Below are 8,307 nucleotides of genomic sequence, written 5' to 3' on the forward strand. Positions count from 1 at the left end.
TCTCTTCCTGGTGGGTCTTGCTCACATGCTCAGAGTTTGACTGATTGTCATATTTGGGGTCAGGAAAGACTTTTCCCATGGGTCAGATTGGCTGAGACCCTGCTGTTTCTTTGCCTTTCTCTGCAGCATGGGGCATGGGTCACCTGCAGGTTTAAACCAGTGTAAATGGTGGCTTCTCTGTAACTTAAATTCTTTAAACCATGATTTGAGGACTTCAGTAACTCAGCCAGAGGTTAGGGGTCTACTTCAGGATTGGGTGAGTTTCTGTGGCCAGCAATGTGCACGAGGTCGGACTAGATAATCATGATGGTCCCTACTGACCTTACAATCTATCAATCTATTAATCAAATGGGTATAAATTGGGAAGAGAGGTATCAAGGCATAATTGACTACTGAGGACTCCATACTTCGGTGAAGATCTGTTTTTGAATGAACAATACAGTGTATCTCTCTAATCTTACAGCACTTACTCTTTGAGTACAGAATGCATTATCTGAGAATATACAGGTAAATGTGTTAAAACAATGGCGCTATGCCAATTTACACCAGCTGAGGATCTGGCCTACTTAGTGTCTTCTCTGCAAGTACTTACCCTTAGCACCCAGGACACCTATTGTTACCAACAAAACCAGGCAGAAGATTCCAAGAATCACTAAAATGAGCTGCAGGTGTGGAGGCAGAGAGGAAGAATCTAACAGAAAGGAGAAGGGAGAAAATCAAATAAAGTGAGCCCCCCTATCCTCAGAATCTGGTGTCAGACTGAAATTTGTTTAGGCTATCAGTGACACATGGACAGAATCCAACCAACCAGGACTAAAATAAGAACACAGGGACTGACATGCTGGATCAGAAAAATTGTCCTTCTAATCTACCATCCTGTCTCCAACAGTGGCTAGTACCTAATATTTCAGAGAAAGGTGTAAATTCCATATAAAAGACAATATGCAAAGACATCCCTATGGAAAAAGTTTCTTCCTAACCTCAGGTAGTCGGTGATTGACTTATGCTCTGCAACTTGAAGGCTGTATACAAAAACAAAACAACAACAACAAAAACCTGTAATAGTTTCCATTCATTAGCTGTATAGCTAATGAAAGTGACTGTAGCAAACAGACACTTTTGTTGGTGGCAGATTTGTGAAGTTCATGAACATTTTTCATTTCATTCAAAAATTTTCATTATTTTTATTGTTTTCATGAAAAAAATTAACAATTTTCAGTTAGTTTCCAATTTTAAAAAAAGTGTAAGCATTTCGCTTTTTTGGGGGGAAAGGGTTGCCCCATTTTCTGTCACCTTTTATATCCCCCCCCCCCATAAAGTGGGTTTAATAACCAAAACCAAACATAAAACCCAAAACCTTTAACTTAAACAACATTTTTGAAGTGAAACAACATTTTTCTTTTCAACGCTTTAATTAAAAAATGAAAAATTTCAACCAAAACCAAAAAATCTAAATGATTTCACCAAAAAGCCATTTTTGTTGAAAATTTTTTGATGAAACACTTTTGATCAACAATAGTTAAGATCTCTCTGTCTGCTATAGACAATTTGGGCCCAGACATGTTATCAGCTTCCAGTAACAGGACATTAGCAAACACTTTTAGAATATAGATATTCAGGCCTACCTGTAAAGGCCTATACTTTAAGAACTTAGGTGTATTTTTATCACTTAGCTAGTTATCGAGGTATAAAACAAAGGGCATGTCTTCACTACCCGCCGGATCGGCGGGTAGCAATCGATCTATTGGGGATCGACTTATCGCGTCTAGTGAAGACGCGATAAAATCGATCCCCAATGGCTCTGCCGCCAACTCCAGAAATCCACCGTGGCAAGAGGCGGAAGCGGAGTCGACGGCGGCGCGGCAGCGGTCGACTTGCCACCGTCCACACAGCCAGGTAAGTCGACCTAAAATATGCAACTTCAGCTACGCTATTCACGTAGCTGAAGTTGCCTATCTCAGGTCGACCCCTCGCCCCCCCCACCCCCCGTAGTGTAGACCTAGCCAAAGAATCAAAATCACAGTTCACCTACGTATGGGCCTTCTCTCACTAGGATAGTTTGAGGCCTTGTTCTTAGGCTAAGGCCTTTGGCTAAGCAGCAGGGGCAGCCATAAACTGGGAAGTGTGGGGTCACATCCTCACATTCCAAACCAGTCAATTGAAATAAGGTGCTATTGGGCTGTTGGAAGACGATCCTGTCCATCACCACCAGATAAAGAAACAAATCTTAAGATGGTTAAAGAAAATTTAGTTGATAGCATCCTGTCTGGCAAGAAATCACTTATCAATGGTTGTGATTATGAAACCCTCATTTCTGTATTGTTTTATCTCTATGCCCCCCACTTTTCTATTGTTAATCTGTCTGGTTCTCTAATTGTTTCTATCTGCTGTATAATTAATTTTGCTAGGTGTAAGTTAATGAGGATAGTGGGATATAATTGGTTGGAGAATTATGTTAGAATATGTTAAGATTGGTTAGTAAAATTTCAGTAAAATGATTGGTTAAGGTATAGCTAAGAATATTACTATATAAACTGGAGTCTATCAGGAAGTGGGGGGAGGAAGGGAAATTGGAATCATGTTTGCTAAGAGGGGAGAGAATGGGAACAGGGACACAGGCATGGCTCTGCGTTGTCAGAGCTGGGAAGGGGGACACGGGGTAAACGCTCTGCGGCATCAGAGTTGGGAAGGGGGACACTGGGGAACAGACTCTATTGGCGTATAGAGATAAGCCCGACTGGTGTGAAGGGCTTCAGAATATGCTTGCTTGGAAACTAACCCCAATAAACATTTCATTGTCTGCACTTCGGACTTCTGGTCTTTTGCTGCTTGCTGTCTGTGTGACAAGAACCAGGGGAGGGGGTGAAGGGACAGCCCTCTAACAAACACACTAGAAGAAAGTTAGTTATTGGAGGAAGAGGTTTGATTCTTTACAGTAAAACACCAACATATATAGAATTAGAAGCTTTAAAAGCACAGTACCTTCATTCTTGGCTTTCTCAGCTCTCTGTCTGCTTTGCTGTTCATTAGGACTATGAAATTTCAGCTCTGAATAGGTCACATCCTGCTCACTCATTTCTAGTGGGTTATAGAACAGAGAGTTTAGACTCAAGTGTATTGAGATAGATGATGGGATATGATGAATAACTGACATGACATATCTATGAAACTCCCATCAGAGCAAACAAAGAGCACCAGTACCTAGTTTATGCCACAAATGAGCTGTCTTTTAGAAAAGCCAACAAAGGTTCTTGTGATGAAAAGAAATCATATACTAGAGCAATGTGTCCAGTGTGAATTTCTTATCACTTTTTCTAATACAGTGTGAAAATATAGTTGAAAGGAGGCTCAGTTTTCAAAACTTTGGGAATTGCTGTTCTAATGTCTGACCTCTGTTTATATTTCCAGAGAATAAAATTTCCCAAACTGGAGCTGTCAATACATGTTAGTAATTTAAAAATGAAATTAAAAACAAAACAAACGACAAAAAATCAACTCATTAACATTGAAGGTTTATAAAAACAAACATTAGAAAGTCAGGTTTTTGACTTAATCTTTAAAAAATATATTTGAAGGACGAAGTTTTCAAAGGGGCCTCATGGAGTTAAGCATCCAGCTTCCACTGAAATTCAAAGTGAATTGAAGTGAATTTTCCCAAATGTCTTTTAAAATCCCACTTGAAAAGTGTGGTGTGACAGTCTGGGAATCTGTCAATGTACATCTTTTATCTGAGATTTTGTGGTCTCTGTATGTATGTTTATCAAGCAGCAAACACAATTTTGAATATGGTGCTGTTTGCCCTCTCTTTTCTCTTTTTACCTCCACATTGGATAGAAATTCCCATGGGTGGCAACACAGGGAAATGGAGCCTACAAGTCTGTCTTCGAAAGAGACAGTTACTAAGGGCTATTAAGCAGTGAACAGACCTGGTCCAGACAAAAAAATAGGATAGCTGAAGACTGGGAAAAGCCAGTTTGCTTAAACTTCTTTGCAGGGGTTTGGGATTGGAGAGTGGGATATCCCCAGCAGCAGAACAAAAGAATCAGGTGTTGGTTGTGAGACATATAAACTTGAGGGACTCATACAGCAGGGAAGGAACAGTAAGCTTTGGACAGGAGAGAACAAGAGAGGGGCCTGCTATTGTAGCAAGGCGTCCTGTTTACAAGGTCAAACAAAGAGAGCTGTCCAGTGGCCTGGAACAGAGAGAGAGAGAGAGAGGGAGCGAGAATCCACGATTCCGGAGAGAAACTGTGTGCAGGCGACAAAGATCCCGGACAGCCCAGAGGGCTCTGCCCAAACCCAAATTGCTCTCCCAAGTGGTGAGGAACCTGAGGCAGGGAAATGTGTAGACAAAATGATTATTTTGCCATGATCTGTGTATGTCTCTTGCTAGCTAAGTAAAGAGTAATGGTGTTTAGAAACTCTTATGAAGCCGATGGGTCTGTGATGAGTTAAAACTGTAAATCAGAACGCCCAGAAGGCTAGAAGGTGTCAAGTATCAGGGGGTAGCCGTGTTAGTCTGTATCTACAAAAACAACAAGGAGTCTGGTGGCACCTTAAAGACTATCAGATTTATTTGGGCATAAGCTTTCGTGGGTAAAAAACTCACTTGTTCTATGAATCTGAAGAAGTGAGGTTTTTACCCACGAAAGCTTATGCCCAAATAAATCTGTTAGTCTTTAAGGTGCCACCAGACTCCTTGTTATTTTTGCAGAAGGCTAGAGTTCTGCGAGAGAATATGTTTAAGCTACAGGAGAGTCGAGGGGAAGGGGGGGGTCAGCACTGGTCCTAGGAGCCTATGTTAATTGGGCCATATGGCTGCATTTCCATGAGGTGATAACAGACAGCCTATACCCACGAGATGTGCCAGAGAAGCCAGCAGGGGAAACACTTCTGCACTCTATTGATAGCCAAGGAAGCTTCAGAGCTCATTGGTCCAGTGGTTTGGGACTCCACACAGCAGCCTGGGGAGTGTCCAGCACAGAGCACTCTTCTAGCGCTGCATGTGTGACATATGGGAGCACAGACTCCAGAAAAACTTAAAGTGAGATGCTACTCTGAAAAAGTAACTATGTAAAATTGATACCCCCTTATCCAGCAGTTATGTACTCTGTGCATATTCAGATCATAATTACTGACTTAGCTTAGTGTCAAAAATAAGTTAGAATTTTTTTAAAAATTCCTTTTAGCCCCATAGAGCCAATATTGCTCAGACTTGTGTATCACCAGTTGGAATAGAATTGCTTAGTAAGTTCCAATCAATTGTATCTGTACAAACCTATTATCAACAAAAATTAAAATATGCTACCTATAGTTGGTATTGTCCATAGCCAGACCCTCACTACATAATTTCTAACACCCTCAATTCTATGATAGAGAGCAAAACTCAAAATCATCATCCCAGCTCCAGCTCTGGGAAAGCAATGTGTCATATTACATCCTCAGAAAATGCAAGAATAAAAAGATGAGTCTTGCACCATGCCCTGAAGGTCAACAAACCCAGGCTCCACCAAAATGATAAGAGCAATTTAAGGTGGGCACCCTATACCAAAAACTCCTGGGCCAGAGACCACCAGAGTTCTTCTCAAGAAACTGCTAAGAGAAGCAACATGAGTGTGATTATGTTGCATAAAAATAGTACCTTGCCCCTTTTCCTGCCCTTATTTCTAACCTCTCCAGGTCCTTTTGTATTTTTTTCTCTGACTTCTATAGGGTTCAGAATATCATCCAGTTCAGTATAATCTTATCTACAGCAACCCAAATCATACCTACTCCTGATTTAATACATTGACATGAGTCATCACACTTTAGTTTTGGACCCTCACCCATTTTTCAATCAGTAGGACTGGAATCATTTCTCAACCAGCTTCAATTTATTTTTCAAATAGGATTTTCTGAATGTTTGAAAACAATGCTTTGCTAAACTCAAGATCTGCTCCATAGACTTCCTTCCTGGGTTGGAAAAGATCTTAGAGCTTCAATGTAAAGTTTTCAAAAGTGCCTACATTATTAGCCATTTTTGAAAATGTTTACCCTTGGTGTTTAATGTTAAAACAACCAAATACATTACAGAAGGCAAAAGGAGCATAAATGCAAATCCACATGCTGCAAAGACAGCCCATACTAAATGCTAATGTTAATGCTGATTAATGCAATAGTAATGTTTATAACCACTTGTACTAAATTTATAAGAGAAAAGAGAAGACTTAGAGTTAAAAGCCAACCTTCTTCAATTATCTAGTCTAATAACAAAAGCTACTAAGACATTTGGTGATGATACCTGTGTGGATGTCAGAAATCCTTGGCTGGAGTCCTGGAATAGACGTGTTGATATCTTTGTATGGCATAAAAATATGAGAGAGAGTTTGTCTATTGTGTTAGCAGAGAGTCAACATAAAACAAGGGAGGAAAAAATTATTTGCTGTGGTGTTCCGGCTACAACTGCACAGGAAGTTTGCACATAACTGGTTTGAAGTGAGCTGCCCCCTCACAAAGTGTTCAGAGCAAAAGGATTTTCATCTTCATGGGTTAAAGCATCATTATGACCAGGAGTCAAATTAAAAAACAAAATTAGTGATACTCTTCCAGGCTTCACCCACAAACCAAATTATCCCCATTTGAGATACGAAAATGTCACACAACTCACAGCACATTGCATAGATGTTCAAAATATTATCCTGTGGGCTTTGCTTGGCTTTTCAGGCTTCACTCCCCCTCAGAGAAACAGTCATGGGAAGGCCAAATTAAGGCACAGATGTAATATGCCCAGGACCACAGCTCCCAGAGTTGTGTGCTGGGATCAGAGTCTAAGCATTCATAAAGATATGAATTTTCCTAATTCTTATGGTTGCAAAGAAAAGGATGGAAGTGTGAGCCAAGTGTAACTGATGCAGTGACTTCTACATAAATCTGCAGACAGCCTCCAGAAGAGGTAAGAGCAGCGACCATCAGAGCCAGGGAAAAAGCCACCTGTCCTCCCAGCAGCCACCAGAGCAGATCTGGGCCCTGTTGCTGCAGGGGAGGGGAGCTGACTATTTGGGGATTTTGGATTACCCCACTGGGCTTTGTGGGATTGGTTCCCCCTCAGTGACCTTGTCTTAATCATGAAAAAATATGTTTTTTAAAAAATGTCAGTTAACTCTATTTGAAACACCACTAATGCAGACGCATTTTAACATCCTTATAACTGGATTAGCTATTTGAGGTCCAGAGCAGATGGGGTTTAGAGGTAGCAACACTCCCTCAACCCAAATCTGACCAAAAATCTGTTTTAACTGTATTAAATTGAGTCTACACTAGGTCCTAAGTGGTGTTTCAAAATATCTGTGTAGTCTTGTATCTGCCCTTTCCTCAATTGCCTATAAGACAGTGAGCATTCTGGGGTAGCAAGCATCCCAGAGCTTCTTCCTGGGAGTGGGTCTCGTCCCGGTGGGGGGAAAAGAACACAGCTCACCACACCTTTAAAGTTGTCTGAAGGAAATGTCTGTACTGCATTGCTGTGTCCCAGGGAAGTTATTGAAGTTGGATCATTTGTAACAGCTTCACACTTTCTCTCCCAGCTGAGAGGCAGGCTTCAGGGGCCATGCAAAGCAGGGTGGAGGAGAGGGCAGCTTTGGTCTAAAAGGGGAAGAGAAAACAGTGCAGCATTCCTTAGAATTTGTTAGAAGAAAATGTCTGTAGTGTTCTCCTGGGTCCCTGGAGAGTTAAAGAGGTTGAGGTGACTCACCCTGCTTTAATCTTTGTCTCCTGGCAGAGAAGAAGGCTGCCAAGGGTGAGTGGATCAGGACAAGTGGGTGGGTAGCAGCTCCATTTTTGTGTGGGAAGAGAGAACAATGCAGCATTCCATTAAAGTTATCTAAAAAAATTATTTGAAACAATGCGCATGCATCCCAGGAAAGATATTTAAGTTGCCATATGTCTCCACTTTCCTGTCCATTTCGCAGCCAATAGACAGGCACAAAGGCAGATTTTTAGAGGCAGGCAGGGACTGGGTTCATGATACCTATCTCCTTTTGCATTAAATCTCTCCATCCTAGCTCAGAATTTTGTTGAGTTACATTCCATTCTTCTCCCAATCCTGGAAGCATATTCCAGCAAGTTTTTCATGCAGCATGAGCTCCAGCTGGTCTTTTAGATTCCTGGGGTGTGCAAATCTGTTTGTACCTCCTTCATAGATCACCAGATCCCTCCATACAATGATATGTAGTGGGGTTCCCATTCTCAGAAACATTTCCCTGGCACAGAATGAAGACTGAAAAGACACTTCCTTTTTCCATTGAGGTACTTGAAATACCATCCTCCAGTGGG

At 41.2% G+C, this 8,307-nt stretch overlaps 1 long non-coding RNA gene across 1 annotated transcript; it reads right to left on the reverse strand.

Moving 5' to 3' along the window:
- Positions 1-592: 592 nt before the first annotated feature.
- LOC135976456 (uncharacterized) lies at positions 593-6,408 on the reverse strand. Its single transcript, XR_010593568.1, has 3 exons — positions 6,281-6,408; positions 2,983-3,078; positions 593-691 (listed from the first exon to the last, which is right to left on the reverse strand). It is a non-coding gene; the product is annotated as an uncharacterized LOC135976456 (long non-coding RNA).
- Between the last annotated feature and the right edge of the window lie 1,899 nt (positions 6,409-8,307).

This window comes from Chrysemys picta, chromosome 1 (assembly GCF_011386835.1).
Source record: "Chrysemys picta bellii isolate R12L10 chromosome 1, ASM1138683v2, whole genome shotgun sequence".
Taxonomy (NCBI): domain Eukaryota; kingdom Metazoa; phylum Chordata; order Testudines; family Emydidae; genus Chrysemys; species Chrysemys picta.